We start from the raw sequence: 24,754 nt of genomic DNA, 5'->3' as shown, positions 1-24,754 counted from the left end.
ATGACTCTCACCATAAAACCCGATTTGAGTGTGTCTATCTAAGTGCATGGCCAGTCTCTGCAACTCCAGAGCAGGCACTGCAGATGCACGCTGCAGTGGGATGGAACGCAGTGCACAGCCAGGTGTCTGAGGAGAGCTGGCAAGGAGGCAGCCCTGCAGGAGCACCCTGTTGAAATCTCACAGCCAAAGGAAAGGGACCGACAGCTACCCTGCATCAGCTGGAATCACTTCCCCTCTGGATGCTGCTAAATCATCTCTGGCAGAAACCATTTATTCCCAAGGCTCCTGGAAACATTTCTGATCAGCAAATCCTTTGCAAAGAACTTGATTTGACTGAGGGCAGATATTTCCAAAATGTCACCATATGAGATAACACTCTCTGAAATCTTTTATTGCTTTCTCTGGTCTCCCATCAACTAGACCAGTAGAGAACTCCACTACACTAACAATAAATACAGAATTTTTTTTGTTTTCCAGACTTGATCATTGGCATTCACCTGACACTATTTTGTTTACATAGAAATCTGAAGGTTTGCCTATTCTCATACAAGAGGACAGCTTTTGAAATTTCTGAAGATCTTTCCCACTTCAGATGTGCATGGCTATGGAACACAACTGCAGCAATAAATAAGCACAAATCTTGTAACAAATACAGGCATCCTATCACTGACAGCAATCCATGCTCTGTACAGACTTTTATCTCTTGTGGCTACACCGTCTCCAACACTGTTGAGACTTTTATTCTAAATGTTCTCTTAACTGCTAATAGGAGCCTTGGGTTAGCTGAAAACACTGCCTAGTGGTACAGAACTCTCACGCAGAACTAAAAAAAGATTTTCTCTCCCTAATTGTGGATGTGTCAGAAAGATGAGGCAGCAGCCAGTGCAGGGAACGGCTGAACAAGGGAAGCAATTATTGGGGTAAGATGATTAAAAAGAAAAAGATTGAACCAATCAGAAAAATCAAAAATATTAAAAAAAAACCACATTCCCAAGAGACAGGGTGGATACAAGGATCAATCGAACAGAAAAATCATTATATGACAGGGAAAAAGAGGGCAGGTCTTGGCTCACTCAGCCGTCACCCCTCCAGACTTAGCACGACAGTTGCCTGCACTCTCCCCTTTCTTATGATGGCAGGATGTGTGGAGGGAGAGGGAGGGACAGCGACAATTAAAAAACCACTAACAAATAACAATACTAGTTCTTACTCTGTTAGAACTAATGTTCCTATGTCAAGCTATGCCAAGTCACTAAAACTGCATGGTTTAGTGCTGTTTACTCATGACGTGTTCCTCATTTTCATGTTCAGCTTGAAATAGGGTTTGAAGAAGTGCTGAGCCCTGACAGCTGCAGCTGCAAATACTCTTATTTGCTTATACTCTCAGAACTGCTCAATAAGAATCACATTTCTATAAAGAAAGTGTTATAAACGTGTTGCCTATGTATAGTGCTAACTAATGCTAACTGTACTAATTTTTTTTTTTTTTGAAATCAAATTTCTTCAGGTATTACAAAATTGACTCCCAAAGTAGATAATTTCATACCTTACTTTTAATACTATCACTTCAGCATACAATTTTTTGTTTTGTTTTCTGAAAGATCTCATTTTAGTATGCAGATACTACCCTTGCAAAGTACTAAAATCAATAGCTCTATCTCACAAGATGATTTTAACAATCATGTAACAATTGACATTTAGAGACTCCTACTGAATGGGAAAAACAAAGTAGCTGGTCAGTAGGCAAGCACTGCCTATCTGGCAAACAAGGTGGAGCTTCACAGGAAAAAAATTGACAGAAAGAAACAGAAAAAAAGAAGATTCACATTACGCTATCCCATCTACCTTGTAATATATTATACAAGCCTAATTAATTATTAACTTTATTCTAGCATTTCCTAGTAACCAAGGCTTTGATTCTGTAATTTCAGTTGTAGTACTCTACGTTATGGGAAAAGTAGTATTTCACTGTCAAAATACTGAACCCCATGAAAAAGTTTCAACATCGTATGCGCTTTTTGGGAGCTTTTCCAGCTGGAGAAAATGTAAGAAAAAGCAAAATTAGCACATCAGTCATCATATAATCCACTCAGCCTCCACGCATAAAGTCCTGACTACATCTGCTCATTCTCAAATATAGTTTAGCTTTTAAAAGCCTGGGCTGATTCAGCCCTAATAGGATGGGTCAGAGGAAAAAGATATGGTTACATTCTTACGAAAATTGAAGATTTTATGCTGAAAGCAGTATGGTTATTTTAGATTTATTAAGCAAACTACTACCAATTTCAAAACATATAGGGACACACAGTTTAAGCATTAGTTAATGTCTTGGGGAAGAGATTAGAAGAAACAGGAGAAAAAAAAAAACAAAAAACATAAAGCAAAAAAGATCAAATCATACACTGAGTCATAAAATCATAGTATGACTTGAGTTGGAAGAGACCTTGAAGATCATCTGTCCAAACCACCTACCATGGGCAGGCTTGTTGCCAACCGAATCAGGCTTCTCCGGGCCTCATCTGGGCTTGAACGCCTCCAGATATGGAGCACCCATAGCACCTCTGGGCAAACCTATGCCAGTGTCTCAAAAGCCTTTGAGCAAAGAACTTCAGTCCATCATCTAACCTGAAGTTCCCCTGTTATAGTTTAAAGCCATTCCCCCTTGTCCCGTTGCTATCAGATCATGTAATAATTGTTTTCCCTCCTGCTTATTAGCTCTCCTCAAGTACTGGAAGGCTGCAATGAGTTCTCCCTGCAGCTTTCTCTTCTCCAAGCTGAACAAGTCCAACTCCCTCAAACTTTCTTCACAGGAGAAGTACTCTATCCCCCCTGATCATCTTCATAGACCTCCACTGGACCCACTCCAACAGCTCCACATCTTTCTTGTGTTGAGTGTCCTAAACACAGGCTGAGGTCTCCATGTGGTGCCTCACAAGGACAGAGTAGAGTGGGACAATCCTCTCCCTCACCCTGCTGGCCACCCTCTTTTGATGCAGCCCAGGATACAGTTAGCTTTCCAGGCTGCAAGCACACAGTGCTGGCTTCTGACCAGGCTTCATCCACCAGGGACCCCAAATCCTTCTTTGCAGGGCTGCTGTCAACTAGTTTTTCCTCTCTATCTGTAGGCATATCTGGGATTGCCACAACTCAAATTCAACACTTTGTAGTTGGCCTTGTTGAACCTCAATAGGTTCAGATGAATCCGCCTCTCAACCTTGTTCAGGTCACCTTCCTTCTGTTGTATCAACTACACTACTCTGTTCAGTGTCATCTGCAAACTTGGTGATGCACACGCAATCCCACTGTCTATTCAGTTGTAAGATGGACTCCTGGAGGATACTGCTTGTGACATAGATCACTTGGGCATAGATCCCATGACTACAAGCCTCTGGATATGACAATCCAAGCAATTCTTTTTCAGTTCAGCCTTCAAAACAATCTCTCTCCAATTTAGAGATGAAGAGATGAAGACCATGTGTAGGACCACGTCAAAGGCCTTGCACAAGTTCAAGTAGACAACATCAGTTACTCTTCCATTGTCTACCACTGTTGTCGAGTGACAGCATTTTAGAAGGTCACCAGGTTGGACAGGCACAATCTGCCCTTGGTGAAGCTGTGCTGGCTGTCTCAGATCACCTTGTCATCTCATGTGTGCCTTAACATAGTTTCCATGATCTTCCCAGGCACAGACATGAAGCTCAACTGGCCTGTAGTTCCCTGGGTCTTCCATTTACCCTTTAATAAAAATTGGAATGATGTTTCCCTTTTTCCAGTCATGAGAGACTTCCTCTGACAATCATGACTTTTCAAATACAATGGAGAGTGACTTGGCAGCCACATCAGCCAGTTCCTTCAGGACCTCAAGGGATACATGTCATCTGGCCTCATAGACTTCAACACGATCAGCCTCGTGAGGCAGTCTCTGACTTGCTCTGCTCCTTACTGTGGAAGGGATTTTGCTCCCCTGGCCCCTGCCTAGAGGTTCAAGGTTGTAAGAGGCATGGGAATCCTGGCTGCCAATGAAGTCTGAAGCAAAGAATTCATGGAGTACTTCAGCCTTCTTCATGTCTGTTGAAGTCAGTTCTCCCTTCTTATTAGTCAAAGGGAGTACACTGTCGTTTGCCTGTTTCCTATGACCACTGTAGATATGGAATGCTGTCTTATTATTCACATCCTACACCAAGTTCCGATCCATCTGCACCTCTGCTTTCCTGATCCTATCTTTGCATGTTTGGATATCAATTCTATATTCTTCCCAGGACACAAGTCCCTGCTTTCATGGACAGTATACATCCTTCTTATCTCACAGTTTGACCAGCAGGTCCTTGCTCAGCCATGCTTGCCTCCTGCCTCCTCTGCTTGATTTCTTCTGCTGAGTCCTTTGCTTGCTCAACATACTGCAGTGATTTAAAAAGCAGAATGCCTAGACACAAATTAAAGATTTGGAGACTACGTATGCTATCACATAGGGTATGTGGCATTATAAATCACATAGAATTAAAAGCCTGCAACTTTAAATGTTGCTGTTGAAACAGTGTTAATGGCAAACTATGCAGTTTGACTGCCTCCATAGAATTTTCCAAACTTGCCTCCTCCTCCTCCCTTTTCTAACACCTATCCTCTCTAATTTGAAATAAAATAAAATAAAATCCAGTTTCCCTTCTGTTCTCACAGAACATCATAGATGATTTATCATAGATTAATAAATACAATAACTTACTACTCCTAAAATAACAGTAATCACCTGGTAAATATATTAAGACAAATTTGTCTTGTTAATATCACTTGTATCTGCCAGCAGTAGTTTTGAAGATTCCCCAGAGCATAACAATTAAGACTACCAGAGTTTCAAACATCTACAAGGCAAAGTATGGCATATGGATTTGGGCGCCTGGGTCTTTCTACAGATCTTGTTAGGAATCATGGATTTCCCATTTATTCTGTCAAAAAAGAATTATGAGCTGCTCATCCTCTGGTTGGAAGGTATCCACAAGAGTACTATAAACTCTCCATTTAGAAGGATGCATTTGTGTTCTTTGAGTATTTATAGGTGCTATGACATCATAATGCTGGGAATCATAGTATTTATATGTTTTCTGTAAAGAAATCATTTACAGTAAAGCTATTAGTGAAAGTGAAGAATGCTAGCTACGCCATCAACAAGTGCTACATAAACACCAACAAGACATATAAAATCAGAAACAGGCCATGAACAGAATATTAATCACATAGCTGGAAATTAATCTTACTTTTGTCATGATATACGCGTTTAAGAAAAAAAGAAACCTAGAGCAATATTACTTTAAAACGGGAGGAAACAAAGCAAAGAATGTTTTAGTAAAACTAAACTAGCCTTCTTTTCACCTGCTGTGCCAGCTGTCCTTGAGTTTTGTCCTCCAGTTTCTCCTGTGATAGCCTTACTCTGCTCTGCAAGATAGTCATTATATCAGACATGGGTTCACCTTGCTCTTGGTATGTGCAAATGCCTGTAAACTGAAAAATGTTTTGTTTTTCCATGCACATAAAGTACTTGTCATACATGGCAATTTTGCATGATGAAACATCTATCAGACATGGAACAATAGTCAGCACAAGGGAATGAATAAAAAGAATAATCCACTTCTGTGTGAAATCAAGTTTTAATGAAATCGACATTAATATTTATGTTAACTGTCATTAAAACCTAAAGTGACGCGTTAACATTAGAATCTGAGCAGCCTGGAATCACATTAGCCTCTGGTTTCAGAGAAAAGCTGCTTTAAATGCAGAAGCTCTGATTTCTGTTCTAGCGTTGATTGTTTCTTTTGAAAGTGTTCCTCCCTACATCCTCCCTCATCTTCCTTCCAGATGTTCATGGATCAAACAAATTGTATGGATAAATGAATGTCTGCAGTTGTAAGAGTAAATTGACTTTTGTTTGCTAAAAATTTCTCTACTAAGATTTGCTGATGACAGAATAGTGATATCTTGCCACTGCACGCTTTCCATTTCCCTAGCTACTATTCTAAGTCAGTAGCTACTGATTTTCCAATATCTTATTCTTTCAGTTGCTAGGATGTGGAACAGGTTATATTGACCATCAAGAACGGACTAAATGAGAGAGCGCTTGTTTGTTCATTTGCTTTTTGTTTTGGTTTATTTAATTAATTTATTTTAATGGTTATTTATTGCACTTGGTGTGTCATTAAAGTTTGCTTTTTACCGAATCTGAACAAGCCCATGTGTGCAGAAAGTGATCACTACTAAAAACAGTGCAAGATCTGTATGTACAATAGCAGGAATATGAAAGGAAGGAACCTCTGCCACATGTATAGGCAATAGTTCCTTACAGAATTTCCTTACAGAATACAGAAGTTCCTTACAGCCCTTCAGGAAAGCTGTGCAGCTTAAGTTTCAGCCCAGTTTCCACCCCCACCCCTAACCCAGTCCTCCTGATTTAGAAATCAGCCAAGCATTTAATAAGCATGGATTCTGTTTTGTCACACCGAAAGAAGATGGTGCACCTATAAAGACATAGGGTTATCTGATCACCTATTCTCCTTAAAAATAAAATAAATTTTAAAAAAGCAAAACAAATGAACAAACAAAAAAACCTAGACAGACAGAGAGAAGAAAACCAACCATACATACCCCCAAAAACAAACCCCCACAGACCACCAAAAACTCAGAACAACACTCATTATTATATTTTCCTTTTCAAAAAAAAAAATAAAAATAAAAATAAAGAAAGAAAAAAGAAAGAAAAAGCAAATCAAAACAACAGCAATGGCAGCAACAACACAGCAAAACTATTAATTTGAAAATATTTTCTAAATCCTCCTTTCTATTTTAGAAGGTAAAAGAGAGCAGGATCTGTTCTAATTATTTCAGGGTCAAGAACAGAAACAGAGCCACTGCTGCTCATCTCTGCCCTAGGCAGGACACGTTAAGAAACACAGCATCAGAAAAAATTGTTGCAATCCGTTTATAACTGTCTGGCATGCTCTGACCATACCCAGCTGAATTAATCAATCATTAGCAACCTTAACTGTGAGCCTAAAAATCCATTAAACACTAAAAATGGATGGAAAGTCAGGTACAGACACTGCAAGGACAATTGCAACCAGTCTCCAGCAGTTCCTTTCTCCCCAGTGAGCAGGCTGCACGTTCTTTCTTGGTCATGCAAAAGCCTGCTGTGTGGCACAGCAGCCACACTTCGGGCTGAGCTCTCTTGGTTGTGTGGGGAGTGCTTTCCTCCTGAGGGAAGCTAGTGGGATGGCTGCAGTCTTGGCAGCTGAGGTGTGGTGAGAGTTCGCCTTCAAAGCTTAAATCTCTCCACAATATGAGACTGGGCCAGCCTTGCAGGGTAACAGGGGGCCGATGGTCTTGGCTAAGTAGCATCAAGGCAGAAATAAAAGCCTTTTCCAGGGGAGAGATGGGGGAGGATGTCTGGACAACCTAACACAGACACAGCTTTGGACATTTTCCAAATAATCAAAGAGCTACTGATTTTCTTACAGACAGTGGAATCACTGTTCAAACTTCGTTGGCAAGAGGTAACACTGCAGTGGAAATACATTTATCAAAAGCAGATTCCTTCCCCCAGGTATTGCTTAAAAAACAAAGACCAAAAAAATACTCTTACAAATGCTTTTGTAATTCGTTACTGTAACTTATTTCTCAAGCATCAGAAAGTGTAACCATGGTCTTTTAACTTAGCATCCACATTCAGTTCTGAATTCCTTGGAGTTTTAGACAAATCAATGGATGAAACAAAGATGGGAATTTAAAAAAAAAAAAAAAAGGCCTCAAGTTTACTTTGGTTTCTTTGTTAATATATGCAGAAGAATGTTTCACTTCATCAATTTATCCAATAGAGCCAAATAAAACAAATGTGCCACCCCTAAGCCTGAATGTTTAACTTTTTATTACTATGCTACTATTAATGAAAGATGGTAACGGAGCAATTGGAACCAGACAGACCTTACTACAGTGGGCAGAACTGAAACAACATGCACTTTTCTCCTAGATGAACCAAGGGCAGATGAACACATGATCTGCTTTTAAACTCTCACTCAGTAATTATGGAGTATATTTTTGGGTTATTTGAAAAAGGGGGATGAGGGTGGACCAGAGAGCCATAAAAATCATTTACAGATACACAAAATCCAACATGCTTCCAGACATTTACAGATCAAGTATTAGATACTCAACTACTACAGCAGAAAATGATGTCAATCATTTCATTTGAGACAGCATTTACAAGAGTCAGAGGGTCTTGTGTTAATGTTATTGCTCAAAAGCAGGCTCTATGAGAAATTATAAATTTCTGTAGTAAATCTTGAAAATTACTGAACGACACAAATGTATATTGATTTCACTCCCCTATTCTCAGGGGCTACACCTATGAGAATGTGCATGTTTGTGGGAACTTCCTACAAACAAGTGCTAAAAACCTGTCATTTGTTTTTCACCTTCTGAATTGGTATCTAGAGACATCTCACTTCTGTTTTTGTTCTTAATGACTGTTATTAGCATACTCTCTTCTCCCACTTTGTCGTTGCTGAGTTGAGATGGCTAGATTAAGATCTTTCGCAGATCAAGAGGAAACAGGTTGCAACTAAGGCAGCAGTGAAGCAAGCTCCACTCCTACTCTCATCAGCATTCTTCCTCTGCTCCTCAGGGCAGCTGGATGTGGAAGGCAAATCCCATACCTCTGCCCTCACCACAGACCTGGACCAGAGTGATACGAGGCTTTTCCAGAACTGGTCACCAGTTTACCAGGAAGCAAAAATAGATACTTCTGTTTATAACCCTTAGAGCCACAGGAGCAGTGGAGGAGTGGAAAAGCCTCTACGCCACTCCTCCTGGCTGGGACTTGATCCAATGATCCAATAAATGAAAGGTTCTGTGTACTACTGTTACCATTTCTTTGAGCCAACCCTTTGTTCCCCACCTTTATTAAAAGATCTGAAGATTAATGCAAAGAACAAAATACAGAGAGCTAAATCTCAGTCTATATTATATCTCAGAAGTGATGTTTCACAAGTGTAATTCCAGGAACAAATTATTATTATTATAAATACAACAAAGAGTACCATTAAATTTGTTAACACTGATAGGTATCTAGCTTGAGGCCATATATTTGAAGCAATTGTAGGTAAAAATCCTACTCGGCTTTTAAGTGTTAGAACATTTAATGGTTTTGTTATCTTTCCATTTCCAGAGCAGAATAGTAACTTAGTTCCTCCAGGAATTAAGACAATTAGTCAACTGCAGACATCATGTTTTGTTTTTTTTCCCCTAACAAAATAAAAATTCCCTAATTATCTTTAAAATACTTGTAGCTTATCTTGCTTTTAAATTTAATGAGGGGAAACGCTTGCCAGATTAAAATTAACTGCATCTTACTTACCTGGCCTTTTATCTTGGTAAATTCTGGACTACTATTTCTAAAGTTTCGTTCTGCCTTGCTTTCATTTCAAATCTGAAGTTGCTTGTTATACAAGAATTCAGGATAGTAAGCAATTAAAAAATATCCCAAAATGAATGCTGACCCAGCTTTTGCCCCATTGGCTAATTTTTTGCAACCACAAGTGTTGGCATGTGCAGCATCACTTTCTTAATTAACAACTCATTTCATTGCTAGCTCTGCCACTACTTTTGCCCAGAAGTTACACTTAGATAAGCACACATCCATCCCTGAAGTATTTAAGTTGTTAAGACTTGCAAGTGATGAGATGAAAAAAACCACATCATTTTAAAACACTTAATCATGAAATAAGTGCGTTTAAGAACATTATCCACAGATGTACACATTGGTACAAATATCCCTACCGGTGGTCTCTTTATGGAGCCCACTTATACTCATTCAGTGTCTTCCCTTTTCATTTGGGAGCTCTCTTACTGCACATCCACTAAATGGTTTCGAGCAGTTCACGAGTTGGCCCAGAGGAAGAAAAAGGCACCAAAACTTCTTAAATTCAAATAACAACTTCAGGCAAAATGTTGGTTCTTTTTAGGTTTAAGTTGGTAGCAGGAACAATTCTTTGCACTTTCTGTGCTAACCTGGAGTTTCTTGCAGTCTTCTGCCCCCACAGTGAACCACTTGCATGTGAATACCTCTAATCTGCAGTGCAAAATGACACTTCTTGCTTCTAAGTACAGATGAAGGGAAACTATCTTGGATTTATCTCTGCCAAAATTACAACGGAACTGTCACACTATAAATGTCAGGTTCCTGCTGCAGCTTTTAAAATGTTTAGATGCTTTAAATTTATACTTTGTCCTTTTATTTTTCAAGAAAAGTAATTTATTTCCCTGCTTCCAACTTCTCAGTCCTAGATAGGGCTGAATAGCAGTAAACTCCACAAAAATAATCCTACCAAATGCCACAACTTTTTCGGTGAGGGGTTTTTGATATGTTTTCCCACCACCTTCTGCCTCCTTTCAGGACCTCTGATGTCAACCTTTAGAGATATAAATGTTCAGAGGAAGAATGGACAAAATGTGTAGAAGCAGATTATTAAATTTGAGCACATGTTTTTAAAAATGTGAGTCTATACATCTGAGTGATCCAAACCATGGTACTTCAACTAATAAGATAATTAAAAAGGTCAGTAAAACAAACAGAATACAGAGAATGAGCAGTTCTAGATAAAATCAAGAAATCTGGAAGAATATCAATAAACTTCAAAAACATCTGAAGAAGAATATTATGTGGCCCATGCCTCTAATACTGAAAGCAGTTGCCAGCAAACAGATTTTTAATACTGCTTGTCAGACAACCAACCAGGCGATAACTTTAGTCTTGCCTTCTATTCCACCCCCTTTCACCTGTTAACTTTAATATCTTGCATATGAAGACCACTGCAATGGAGTTAGTGGTTTCCACTGTTGCAATTTTCTAGGTGATGTCCCTACCGAGTAATAAAACGATGGCCTCAAATACACATTTGTTACCTCTGGTCTACAACAGAGCAAAGCTTGTGGTAAAGATGGATTCTGTACCAGGAAAACTCTAGTTATACACACCATTTCTTCAGTACATATTCTCAGAAACACTGCAAATACATCAAAGCTCTCCTCTCCTCTACAAGTTGCTTTCTGCAAAACTATAAGTCTTACTCTATGCCATTAATATATTTCTCATAAGATATTACTTAAAAAGTTGGAAGACCACAACTGAGATCTCTCCTCTTTGCTCTGGCAAAGGAGGAATCCCTACAAAACAGGACAGGGAATGAATTACACTTCAGCCACAGCTTTCTTGGGATGCTGGTCCAAGCTTGCACAATAAATCATCCTTACCTCAACAAGTTCAAAATGCTGCAGTATGCACAGCAAAGGGTGTGTTTTTAAAAGCAAGTTGAACCGCCAAACCTAAAGTGTCATGTCAAAAATCAGGAAAAAAAGAACCCACACAAAATGCACACACACAAAACCAGTTGCCTCCTCCAGAAGAAAATGTTGGCTGAACACAGCAACAACTATTTCAATACAAACAATGACAACAAGGACATGATCTGCACATGTTGACAGTGCTGGAGGGTCCATTTGTCAAGAAAGGTATTTGTTTTGAATTATTCACTTAGTTTCTCAGTTAATTAATTCCAAGGATCTAGCTATTACATGCAGGCTATGATTTTTCAAGCTGTTTAATTGTGGTTACAAAAGATGAAATTCTCTTTCTCATTTTGAAGCTGAAACGGAAATCATTGCAAGAAATAATAAAAAACACAGTATCAGAAGACCTATAGATCCCAGAACTGGCAGAGAATTAACATGGCTTAATAAAATTCATGGTGGGATTGCTATGGCTGCTGTTACCTAGAGGAGCATAAACATATTGACTTGTGCTCCTTCACACAGAGTCCCTCAAATGTCAGCATTCAGATAAGCCTGTGGCTATAAGTAAAGAAAGAAATGTTGATTTTTCTCTGTTAGAAATATATTATACCACTTGCATTCAGCACTTAACAGACAAGCAAAGCATGGCTGAGAAAACGGACAGATAAAAAGGCAGGGCATGGACCCGGGCTGCTTCCAGTTGCTTGAGACTTAGGAGAAACTGCCAGCACTTGAGGTCCACTCATTTACTGCCACCTCCAAACAAAGCCACTGCAATCCCCATGCTAAGCACCATTTTCTGTGTGCTTTCACTACATATAAAAAGGCACTTCACTCATTCACCTTAAGCACACATACTGGTTTTTACCTGTGTTTATCAAAGCAACACTCCAAGTAGTGTCTTTCTACTGTACACTCCACTTTTAAGATCCTCCTACAGAAACCCAAAATAGTTTGTAAGATCTGTATGTAAGCCTTGTTTCTCTGTAAGGCCTCAAAGAGAATTTATATTCATACTATACGCATGCATCTACCCTCTGTGGGATATTGCCAGCTGAGCTAAGGTTTCTTCGCCATCTAATCCAAGCACATCAAAGCATCTTAGCAGCACTGGAATGAATAAGTACAGGCTTTCATGACATAATTTATACACATATATAATGTGATGAGCCAAAGGCATATGCAGTCCCACAAACTTTCAGAACTTGGGTGCTGAAGTTCAGTCCATCTAGTGAGGCTTCACAGCGAGTAAGCCAACTCTCCATGATGCCTAACAGGACACAAATTGGTATTAGCGAGACTGTCAAAAAGAGATGCCGCAGTAGTGTCCCTAAATCTGCCACTTCCAGGAATCTGGACAAAGCCATCCAGCTGGCTCAGTGCAAGGCAACACACTTGGGATGTGTTTTACCACCATGTCAGGCAGATGCACACCTACCAGCATTCAGAGAAAGCCAGCATGCCCAAATGCCTGAGTAAGTTCATATCTGCAGAAGAAGTTACATATATTTTGATATGTGATCGTATCATTCAAAGTTAGGCTTCAGAAACAACTAAGTATTAGTTGCTTTTTTAGCTCATATGCTACACGTTGTTTCTTTTGTAGTGAATATCTTCCAAATTAAATGATCATAATCTTTTCCTCCACAAGCCCACACCTTGTATTTGATACGGAAGCGAGCTTTACATACGCAAAAGAAATACAAAAACAGCGAAGAATCGGATGCAAATGAATTTCTAATTCAGAAAGGTCAAACTGTTGTCATATCACTATTTTACAGTAAATACAGCCTGTTCACTTCTTATCCTTCAAATCACATCTCGGGCTCACATGAACAAAGATGTTCAAGGAGCTACCAAACTCTTGGAGGCAGATATATTCTCTATCTGAAGCCATGACATTTCTAGGTGCGCTTTTAGGCATGATGTAGATGGTTTCTTAAAGAGCTTCGCATAAATAATCGGAATCCTTTCTGTTTAAGTGACAGAGTAATACATCAGAAACCTTTACAAGGTTTCAGCAGGACAGACATAGAGCCTGTGTGATTTCTGTGTCTGAATTTACAATGGTAATGCCAGACTGAGGAGTTTTTTGGACAGTACTTCAATGTCTTTACTCTGGACTCCATTCTGATGCTATAGTGGAACCAGTCTTCCCCTGGACATCTGGACTCAAAGAATTCTGAAAACCCAGCCCTTAGCACATGAAAATACGTTTAATATTTTGTGGAACTATTCAGCACATCTTCAAAAAAAAAAAAAAAAAAAAAGTCTGTGATAACAGGACCCCGGGTGGTAAGACTATAAAAATAATTGTACTGCTCAGGTGGAAACATTGCATGTCTGTAAGGAAAGCCTTAACTGCCAAAATAATCACCATCATCTTAGTCAAAGTTTTGCTTCCTCTACAGGAAACAGGAAGAGGGAAAAAAAAAAAAAGGCATTTTCAATGATCATATCCTCAGACAGAGTACTTCATCCTGTTAAGCCAAATTGAACTGCAAATCACTGCATTGTCCACATACCTCCTGCAAACTGCTGTTTGAATGCCTCTTTTCCTGACAAAAATCTGGCTCTATCAGCACAACAATCAGATCTCCCTACTTCCCTTCTACCTTTAGCCAGTTCTCAAGTCTTACAAGCTCCAGTTACAGCCAGCTCCAAGGAAACATAAGTAGGAGGCTCCAGAGCTACAATTCCTATGCGTTTACACCTGGGATAAGGTTGTATCTACCCCTGCTTTTGCTTCCAAAGAAACAAAGCCAAACAGCACATAATTAAACCCATCGCTTGATGCAAGCTTTTAAAAGTGAAATGATTGCCAATAAGCCCGCATCACACAGAAATGGATGCTGCAGTTTTCTGCAACTCACAGCTAATGACTACTGGGATTTATTTTAAAGAAAATATCAAAGAAAGTTGCCCTAGATAAGGATTTTGAAAACGTTATACTTTTGACGCAGTCACCTTCTAACTTAGTGAAACTCTATCAAAGGACTTGTTGAACAGCCAGAGGGAAAATGGTATGGTGAAACATTCTGCTTGACTCATGTCTGTATATGAAAGCGTAAAAGTGATTTTTTAAAACATTTTTGTGTTATTTACATTATCTACCAGAGAGAAGAGTGACAAGCCAAAGAACTAGCTAGCTGGTTTCCTCTCCAAAGTTCATATTCAATTAATCAAATATTTACCTACCCTTTTTTTAAGCTCAATCATACAACTAGTTCTGTGCTCCATGCAGTAAAAATTAGATTTGAAGAACACTTCAGAGAAGCAATACATCATTTTTATACTTGGTGACATGGTAAGCCTGAATCTTTCAGACTGCCTTAGGCTAGGATCAGAAAGAAGGGAGCAAAGCCAGAGCCTTTAGTTTCATGGACTGTTTTGATTCAAGTAACAGGAAAACTCTGATCCACTCAGTTGCATCTTTTCATGTGTCTGCAGTACCAGTTAGACAAAAATGAGAAAAAAAAAAAAAAAAAATTTAAATTTTTTGTCCAGGTATCATTAAAGCCCATCAGTCGAAAAGAATTCTAAGAATAAAAATCAAATCTAAGTTGAAAACCAAGAACAGCTTAAACTGTATCATCACAGTAGAGGAAAAATAATAATTTGCTCCCCAAGTAAAGTGCTATCCTTCTAAGCAAATTTTTAATTGCATATTCTGTATTTAAACATATTGAAGACATTACATATTCTGTAATTAAACACATTGTAATTAATTATTTAAAATATTATATTTATTTTTAAAATATTATATTATTAAAATAATAAACATTACAATATTGTAATATTGTAATAATTGTATTCTGTAATTAAAACATATTAAAGACATAAGATTTCTTCACCAACAGAAGTCCAACTGCCATTTGCCTACAGTCTCTTTTCATTAGAAAATGTACATGCATAGATTGCTTTACAGACTTCCTATGAACAACCCAATCCAAGCAACTGCTATTCAAGCCCTAATATCTACTTAAAATGATGTCTAGAGTTACAGCCCTGATTTCTTTTCACAGTGAGTTGCAAAGCTTTTGTTTTCCCCATATTCTTTACAAAACCCTTGTTTACCCTTGTAAATTAGTAGTTCAGACTGTCAGATACCATTTCTCCATTCAACAAATGGCCTTACACCAGCTTCTTTAGAGCTTTCACAGCCAGCACGGGGAAGACAGAAGTAGATAAATTTAGACTATGAAAATTAGTTGAAACCCACGCAATACAAAAACAACTGTACTTCTTGGAAGCCATGTGTTTCAGTTGCAAAATTTGTCCCAAAGCCTACGCAGACAGTTTTACTGTGAAAATGATAACAAAACAAAAACAACCACCTTAACGCTTCAGAGATTTTCATGTATTTTAGTTGACACATGAGTACTAGCCTCATTATACATTTTCATTGTAATTTCTGCTTCCAAATCCCTTAGGCTCATTTTCAAACTCTGCTGAGTTACTATCACTGTATATTCCCTTACCAAACAGCACATGTATCAAGGCAGCTATACTGAAAAAGTGTTTGCAAACTAAATCTCCATTTTTTTACACCAGGCATTGCTATGACAACATACTACCACACTACAGCTCCAGCAATGCAGGAAGCACTATTCATTTCTACAGTGCTTTCTTCTATCATCAGGTTTCCAATTTCCTGTATTACTTACTTTGAATTCTTGTGAATCAATTCAGTTGGTGTTTTAATTTTCCCAGGTCTAATGCAACTTTACATCCTCACAGAAAAAAAAAAAAAGCCATTTATCATAGTCTTCAGTGTATGACCTTTTCTCAGAAACTATTCCTACAGACAACTCATTTCAGTTCTTAGCAACATCAACTTCACCTAACAACTCTTCTCCTTTCAGGTTTTCCAACAGCTTCAATGACCCTTAGCTTTACTGCAGATTTGTTGTATACATTTTTTGAAATATCCTGCATATTTAACCTGATTTCTCATGTTTTATTTACTAGTCTTCCTTCCTGAAGTTTCTGTACTTCACATTTCCTTATACTTATTGCATTCATTATTAACTTTTTCTTTCAATATATTATACTTCAAATAAGCCAAGTCTTATTTATACTTCAAATACACCTCCTTTCTTTTTTTTTTATCAGTTAATTAAAAGACAAAAACCACTTTCTTCCTCTCAGTGTGCTTCTCCCACCTCTTTCTCTAGTCTCATACAGTTGATCAGAGTACAGAAAGAACAAGTTTTTTGTTGAAAAACTATTCCTTTGAAAACAGAAGCCCACAATGAAGGTAAAAGGATTTTGGAGAAGAAAACTCATTTGAAGGGCTGCCAAAAGCAACAGGTTAACAACAACAACTCTCAAAAAACTTGAACAACCATGGAGGAGACCAAAAGCAACATGAAGGGTATCCAGAAAAAAACCTCAGACATATGGAAAGTAATGTCCTGAGAACAAAGAATTCAGGTTGCTACTTTTATGGAACTCATTTCAACTGGCTAAATAGCTGACATCAATTTAAGGCAATTATGAAAATAAAGATGAAAAATAAACACACAAGCACTTAGCAAAACAAAACTGAGCTATTTGAAATATGTTTAATGAGTAACACAGACTATCTGCTAGAAGTTCAGTCTCCAACCTCTAGCTTCAATGCTTAGCCTCCATTCCCTTACTGGCTTCTTTAGGGAACATAACAAATTAACATAGTTTTTTTGCATGATGTGAATATCTGCCTATTATGTATTAGAATGAAAACCACCCACACAGATTTCATGTAGAACATCAAATGGTCATAAAGGAGAAAGAGGATGCTTATTAAAATTCCCAAACAAACAAAAGAAACGTAATGGTACTACACTGCAACAGTATCATCTAGACCTCCTTACTGACAATTTTGGAAATATATCCAGTTCATAATATTTTATTAGTCTATATAAAACATGTGATTTATCTCTTCCAGAAAACCTCTTACTGTTATTCTTAGACCCAGTATTTAATTAGCCTTTCAAGCTAACGTTCCTGATATTTGCAAAGAAATCATGTGTTTAAATTGTTTTTATGTCCAGCACATTACCAGGATATAACTTTCATGATCAACACGTATTCCTAATAACACTCTTGCTATCCTTGCTTCACATTATGTTATTAACTGTATTCTGGTGCCTGTCCTCTAGTCAGTGTACCAAAGGTATCCCAGGTAAGCCCTGCCTGTTACAGACAAGCTGAGTGCTTCCTGCTCTCTTTACAATCTCTATCCCAACTGCATTTAACTAACTAACTAACTAACTAACTAAGACCAAAGATATCTAGAATAATACTTTGATCCTGCTCAGGCACTATCAATGACTACACAAAGGGTCCAGAAGATGCAGCATCAACCTGAAGCCTCATATTCAGATCAAACCAATTACATTTTGAATTATTTGCTTTCTGATATGTAACCTTCATAAGTGTAACTAGTTCAGGTATAACAGGACATCATGCCAATTCACCATTCATCTTCTTTAGGCAAATTGCTTTTCATTTCACCAACAGCTTGCATACTGTAAAGTGTACAAGTCAGAGAGCTTGTGCTGTTGACAACTCTCAGAACATGACAAGAATTTCTGATTTTATCCTCTCCTGATTTTTCACAGGCATTTTGCTAGTATAAAGGGTTTAAGCAAATTCTCCAAAAATAGTTCCAGAATATATTGTATGGATTATTTGCCAAATATGAGCTGTATCTGGTTTGAGCTGTCTTTTCTCTCCAGTCCTACCTAATATCTTCTTCCAGATTTTGCCACAGTATGTGCTAGAGGCTTCTAAGGAACAGAAAAGAAAGACCAGCAAGTAAAATATCCAATAATGTTATTTTTGCCCAGGAGGTCCTATCTGCACAGAGCTGTCTATATTCACTAGAGCTGTTTGCTATCTATGTCATATGACAACAGAGCAGGAGAAGGAAATATCATGCTGTACTAAAATTTTAACCTGTCCCTGCTGGGCTGGAAATCCCAGTGGTACTGTTCAGGTTTGACAACACTGTATGAACCCACACTCTTTCTTGCAGCTGATGATAAGCTCATACACAAGTATGTTAAGTGTTACCAGCCTACCATAATGTCAGTTTTATTTAGGAGAGTTTTTGACACTTGGTAAAATAATGCATTACAAGAACATCCGGTCATCAGAGAGGCAGGCTTAATTGCAATACTCAGACCAGCACGATGAATATACTATTGGGATGACTATCAAGATAATAAATAGAAATTATCCAGGATCATTCTGTATGCATTTAACTCATTTCTGATGACAGTAGGATGGGAAAACAAATATATCATTTACTTAGCTGTACAGAAGTGCTTAGTCAAGACGTGATGAATATAGTCATCTTAGAAAAGACACTTAAGACTCTATTGCACTGATATGCTTGGAAACTCATTTACTAAATACAGTTGGTATAGAATTCATTTTTCCACAACATTTTCATTTCTTTATTTGACATTAAAAAAAAAAAAAAAAAAGAAGTGGAAGAAAAAGCTAAGGCTATAGAGCAGGAAGAACACACTGCCAATTAAAATTGCTAAGTCAGAAGAAAAAAAGATGATAGTTCAAAAGAGGACAAAAGTAGGGGTCTAATTAGAGTCAAACAATCTTCTTACCTGGAAAGAATCAGAAGAATGATTTCACTGTATGATGAAATCTTAATGCACTTGATAGCAAAATAGTTTATTGCATTTCTCAGGGAGAATACATTCATGTGCTGCACTTCATTTAGAGTCACCTAAAAATAGAGAAAGCAACATCTGAGGAACTACAACTGGATTTCAGTGAAGAAAATACCTTAAGAATAAGCAGAAAATAATACCAGGATTCCCCACATATTTACACTTTGTAACTATCTGTTAACTCTTGTTTGGTTCAAAGAAGTAATTAAAAACTCCTTGCTTGTACAGACTTTCATAAATCTCAACTTTGAACTGAAATAACACCATTTATGATGCTTCTGGAAAATCTCAGCTACTGTACTGATACACCAGTTACTCTTCTCTTATTTTCTAGACTTCAGCATAAACCATGAAATATAGAGTGACTTTTTAATACACAAATAGCAAAAAGCTCAGCATTGTCTGCAGCACTGTGCAAACTCCACAAATCCAGAGAATATTGTTCATCTGATAACAGCCCTTCTTGGAAGATAATATGAGAGCTCTGAAAAGTATATACCACGCTAAAGTCAGAAGAACTGAATAAGACATTAGTAGCAGCGGCATTAGTAGATGTCATGGCTCATATCCTGAAATTTTTACATATGTTGACTACTTTATGGAGTGGATATTATGCACAGTATTCTCCAATATGCTGTTTTACAAACCGTCAGTTCAAAATACTAAGCCTTACCAATACATTTAGAATTTGTCCAGGGATTTCCCTCAGCATGTTACTGTGCTGTTTCTACTAAGAGAGTTAACTCAGCCAAAAAGCTTCAATCTGTATCCACCCCTTGCTCAAACCCTACCCTCACCAACAAAAACAGTTCTCTACAAGACAAAGGTTTCATCATATGTAAGTGCAGTATGTGCCACGCTGTGTACTGTTTCATGCAATCAAGAATATCCTGAGTTTGCAGAGACACACAAGGTTCATCTAGACCAACTCCTGGCCCCACTCAGCACCACCTAAAATCCAAACTATATGTCTGAGAGCAGTATTCAAACACGCCTTGAACTCCAGCACTTGGGGCTGCACCCATAGCACTGTGCAGCCCGTTCCGTGCCCAGCGCCCTCTGGTGCAGACCCTGTCCCTGACCCCCAGCTCCCCTCCCCTGACGCATCTCCATGCTGTTCCCTCGGCCCGTCGCTGTCACACAGAGCAGAGCTCAGTGCTGCCCCTCTAGATTCTTCACCATCTTTGTAGCCCTCCTTCAGACTCTCTGCAATAGGTTTATGTCCTTTTTGTAGTGAGGTGCCCAAGCCTGCACATGTCACTCAGTGTGAAGCCAGACCAGCACCCTGCCCCTGACACCCAGCTGAATGGGCAGTGGGTATTCAAGCAGGGTTTGCTATGGATTAATATGCTCCTGAATATGCAGCGTGTGCTCTTTTACTGCTGGGTCCTTTATTAAACTACCTGAATATTAGTGGCTCTAAATTGATATGATTAAGGTTTAATGAACTACTGATTAGCACTAATGAACACAACTGAACACACATTTTATTAAATGATTTGTCTCTTTTGAAATGAAAGTAATGTTGGGCCCATTAATAAAAATTATTTGGGTCATTTCTGAGCAACTGTTACACTCCTTGGAGAAAAAGGATAGAAATCAGTCAGTATGCAATCTTATTAGCTTTTACACACATCTAATGCTTCAATAGTTCGAGTTCACAGTATCTATTTTCTAGGTTTAGTAAGGTCAGAAAAAAATTTAGATAAGTCTATATAAGTTTCTTTTGACATGGCTCATTTGTCTCTATGACCTGTCAGGATCAGAAGTTACTTATCATGCAGGGGACTTTGTTCCCTAATTTTAAGCAATAAAATGAGCCTGACTGGGAAAACACACACAAAACAAAACAAACAACAACAACAAAAAATAACTCATGGTTAGAGAAACAATTATTTCTTCATATTATAGTATGTTTTCTGTATCTTCTTGGTCCCAAAGTTTTTGGAACCAAGACATAACAAACACAATCCTTCTTCCACAAGACACAACACTAATTTACCTATAATCCGAAGGTTAAAAGTTGGAAATGCTTTGCAATGCTCTTTACAGAAAGACTGAGGAAGCATTAATGAATAACCACTCTCTTCATATGAGGGTAAAATGGAGTTGTTTGTCTTACAGGACAAAAATAAATCATAGAGTATATGTAAGTGCTCTTGAATCTGCTATGACAAGTGATGAAAATGTTTTAGCTTATTGTTTAGAAACCTGTCTCATAATACCCAAAATTACATGTTAGGTTATTAAGATATCATTCAGATTAAAAACAAATTTAAAAAAAAAAAAAAGGTTCCCAAATAGTTGCCTGCTTCCTACTTCAACTCAAATCAGATACAAAGGAGGAAGGAGTAACAAGAACAGTGACCAGGACAGTCTTCTTCAAATGCTGCATAATCTAACAGGTGACATAAACAGACAAAGAACCTCCAAGGACTAAAAAATGATTTTTTCTTTCTACTTTCATAGACTCTGATGACCATAGTAAGCCTCAAGTCAAATCAGTAAACTTCTACATGAGTTACCTGCCGTCGATGTGTTACATTTAAGGCTCTGATGATGAGGAGGAAGCTTAAGGAAACCAGACACCAATTGCAAAGTTCATGGCACAGAAAAAAAATAATTAACAGGCGCCTGTTGACTTAAAAGAGTCTTCTCTAGTGCAAGGATCATTATAGTTTTTAAATCACTTATCCCTTTGTTAAAGCATGTCCCACCACTCTCCAAGAAACCTCAAAAACAGAGCTAGGGATTTAAAATGTATATATAATATAAATCGTCTTATGTAAACAGGCAGACCCACTATCTCTCACATATTAGGTGAAACAATTAATGTAGAAAAATTGAAGCAGAGATAGACTAATGAGACCTTTACAGGATAATTTCTATATAAATCAGTATAGTGGGCTAAATGCTGCTTCAAATTGTTCAAAAGTGAAATAAGAAGAATCCACATGCATTTCAGTCCAGCTGCTCTGCATCAAAAAGAGTGAAACTGATGGCAGAATTTCACCTATTGCCAGTCTCAAAATAGATTTCTTCCTAGATACTTTGAAAGTTTTCATGTGTATGATAAGAAGAAAAGACAGAGCACATGTACATGGATACAGCCTCCATCAAAGCTTAGGGAAATCACTGGGAATCTCCCTAAGGACTTCAGTCTTTGAGCTGCTTTTACAGTTGAAGGGAGAACGTTGATAGTCTTACTTTATGAACGAACACCAAGGGAAGAAACTCTCCCTTTTGATATTGATCATTCATAGTGTTGTAACAGCACTTGGATGAAACTGAGGAAAACCACCCAAAACCTTTGTTACAAGGGTTGTTACTGAAGCACTGAAGTTACTTTGGGAGTTGGTAAGGCCTTAGAACTGTTGGCAATGGACATTACTACTGTCATAGTTTGTATTATTTCTGTTATTGGTATTTCACGTCATAACATCATGTAGTGCACTGGGAGCTAAAGAGTTAATGCTCTAGTTGTGTGGATTGTCAATAGTTCTGGGTTTACCTTTCTCAGAAGAGAAGAAGAACTACAAAGAATTCACTGTTCTGTTTCTGCTTTCTGTTTAGAGGTAAAGATAAAACGGATTGGGAGTCACTAGATAGCCCTTCTTTTTCTGCTCATTTCTGCAGTAAGTGCTCCCTAGCTGTCTTGCCTTCAACATTAGAGTAAGGCCTGTGGTTTTTTTGGACACACTCTCCCTCATTTTATTTGATTTATTAGCTTCAATTCCAATTACATTGCATTTTACTGTGTTATCTCACATTCCTCTATCATATTTTGTAAATTAGTTTTCTCCCTTAGCTCATTGCTGCTGTTTTGCCTTTAGGTCCATCCCGAGGCATGGGCCTGTGGGTCCCTCTGCCCCATTTAGTGATGGAACCAGGCTGAACCAGGCCAGAACTGTGACAGCTACCACTTTTAAAAAGCTTAGTGCAGGTTTCAGCATGTACCAGTGGTGAAAGTGGGACTTCAGAGGGAATAACATCCCTTCAGAATCTCCTGTAATCTCCTAAGCAACCCCTGTTCAAGACTCCTTTGTTTCCAGGAAGACAGAATTTGTCCTTACTTAGTATGTAGAGAGTTTCTTCAATACCAACACATACAATTTATATTTGTTATCTTCTCACCTGTTTAAGCAGACAGTCTTCCTTATTGTTTACAGAGAAAACATTCATTTTCATTTGTGGATTAAGACATCACTGCTTTAAAGAGTACTAACCAATTTCAAACCCTCAGTTACAAAAGCCAGCTTTAATTAAAAAGCAAAGAAGAAAATTAATATGTGCTTTCCACTTCCAGAAGTATAATCCAGAGAAGAATACTAGAGAAGAAGGAGGTGGTTTTAATTTTTAGGGTCTTCATCAAAACTGCTATTATTAAAATCACAGGAATTATCTAAGAAGTAGGCTGCTCTGAAATTTAACTCAGTTAACCAATGCATTGGAAGAATGTGTGTAGTGCAAATATGCATACTCTGCAGGAAAAAAAAAAAAAGCACCCACGGTTTTAAGAAACAGACAATGTAAAATATTTACATGAGGACTGGTGTTGAATACGTGCTACATCAGACTTTCCAGAGCATTAACAACATTAACTGTTTGGGATTAACCAGCAGCATCCTCTGTAAGAAAGCTTTTCATAATATACAGACTGTTGCTAGGTACTGCCAGCACTTCTGATGGGTTTTTAGTTTGTTCCATAGCTAAAATTGTTTCTAAAACTTTGTTCGTACTGAAGTTATGAATGAGCATAACCCCAATCTAAAAGATTTGTAACAACAAAAACATCAAGAACTTTACTCAACCTTGTCCCTTAGAAAACTGTGTTAAAAAAATGAGACAGTCACTTTTAGGGCTTATAACACAAAATGAAGTGGTAGGACTTCGGCATTTGAAACCACTGCTTAACTGGCTAGCTATAAATCTTAAAAAGATGCACATGATTTGAAATAAAAAAGATATCAAAATTCTCCCTTGAACTTACAGTAAGTATTAAGTTTCAGCAACATGTTGTTTGTTTGTTAGTTTTTTAAAAACACATTAAGAATCCACTTCATCTTAAGAAAGATTTCTCGGGAGCTGGAAAACAGCCAAGAGAAAACCAAGGTCTTAGGAGCAAGAAATTTGATTACCCCTTCATTTCTGAGGGTGAAAAATAGAAATTCTGGATTATCTCAGCATCTTACAAAGGACAAAACACTGAAGTTATGTCTCTAAAGCTGTATATTACTCCTGAACTGTAAAACGTGCATCCTTAACTAGTTATTCCCCCAGAATGTAACACAATGGCTCTTCTTTTAGGGCACGTAAGAATGAAAACATGATAGTTAAAGAACGGACTCAAAGCACCTGGTAAATTTGACAAGAATTTACATTATCATGAAAAAGTGAAAAGACTAAAATAGTTTCAGCTGTTCAGACAACAAGAGTAGCAGGTCCATGGCTACATTTAACAAAATTATATTATTATTACTATATATTATTACATTACTATATTATTATTTAGGTAAGATGCTTCCCCTATTGAAACTTCCTTACTTATGTTAGATAGTTGATGGCTGCATACTCTTCAAGACTCTTCCATACGGTCTGAGTGGCAGCCTGAAAGCCTCACGGGACATTTCTGAGCTTGTACCACACAAGCAATGGGTCAAAATATTTACTTCAGACAACAACCATGAAACTTCATTTGCAGCTGCTATTTTCTTTCTAATTAAAGACTCATTTCAAAGCAGAGT

At 37.9% G+C, this 24,754-nt stretch overlaps 1 long non-coding RNA gene across 1 annotated transcript in view; it reads right to left on the bottom strand.

The window, feature by feature from the left end:
• The window catches only part of LOC128091459 (uncharacterized), a 597,131-nt gene that overhangs the window by 324,175 nt on the left and 248,202 nt on the right, over positions 1–24,754 (bottom strand). The window contains exon 3 of the long non-coding RNA XR_008211422.1: positions 18,945–19,066. This is a non-coding gene — a long non-coding RNA (uncharacterized LOC128091459). The remainder of the gene's footprint in view (positions 1–18,944; positions 19,067–24,754) is intronic.

This window comes from Tympanuchus pallidicinctus, unplaced genomic scaffold (genome assembly GCF_026119805.1).
Source record: "Tympanuchus pallidicinctus isolate F22 unplaced genomic scaffold, pur_lepc_1.0 scaffold10, whole genome shotgun sequence".
Taxonomy (NCBI): Eukaryota; Metazoa; Chordata; class Aves; order Galliformes; family Phasianidae; genus Tympanuchus; species Tympanuchus pallidicinctus.
Note: the sequence above shows the minus strand (reverse complement) of the source record. Positions and strands in the feature narration are given on the sequence as shown.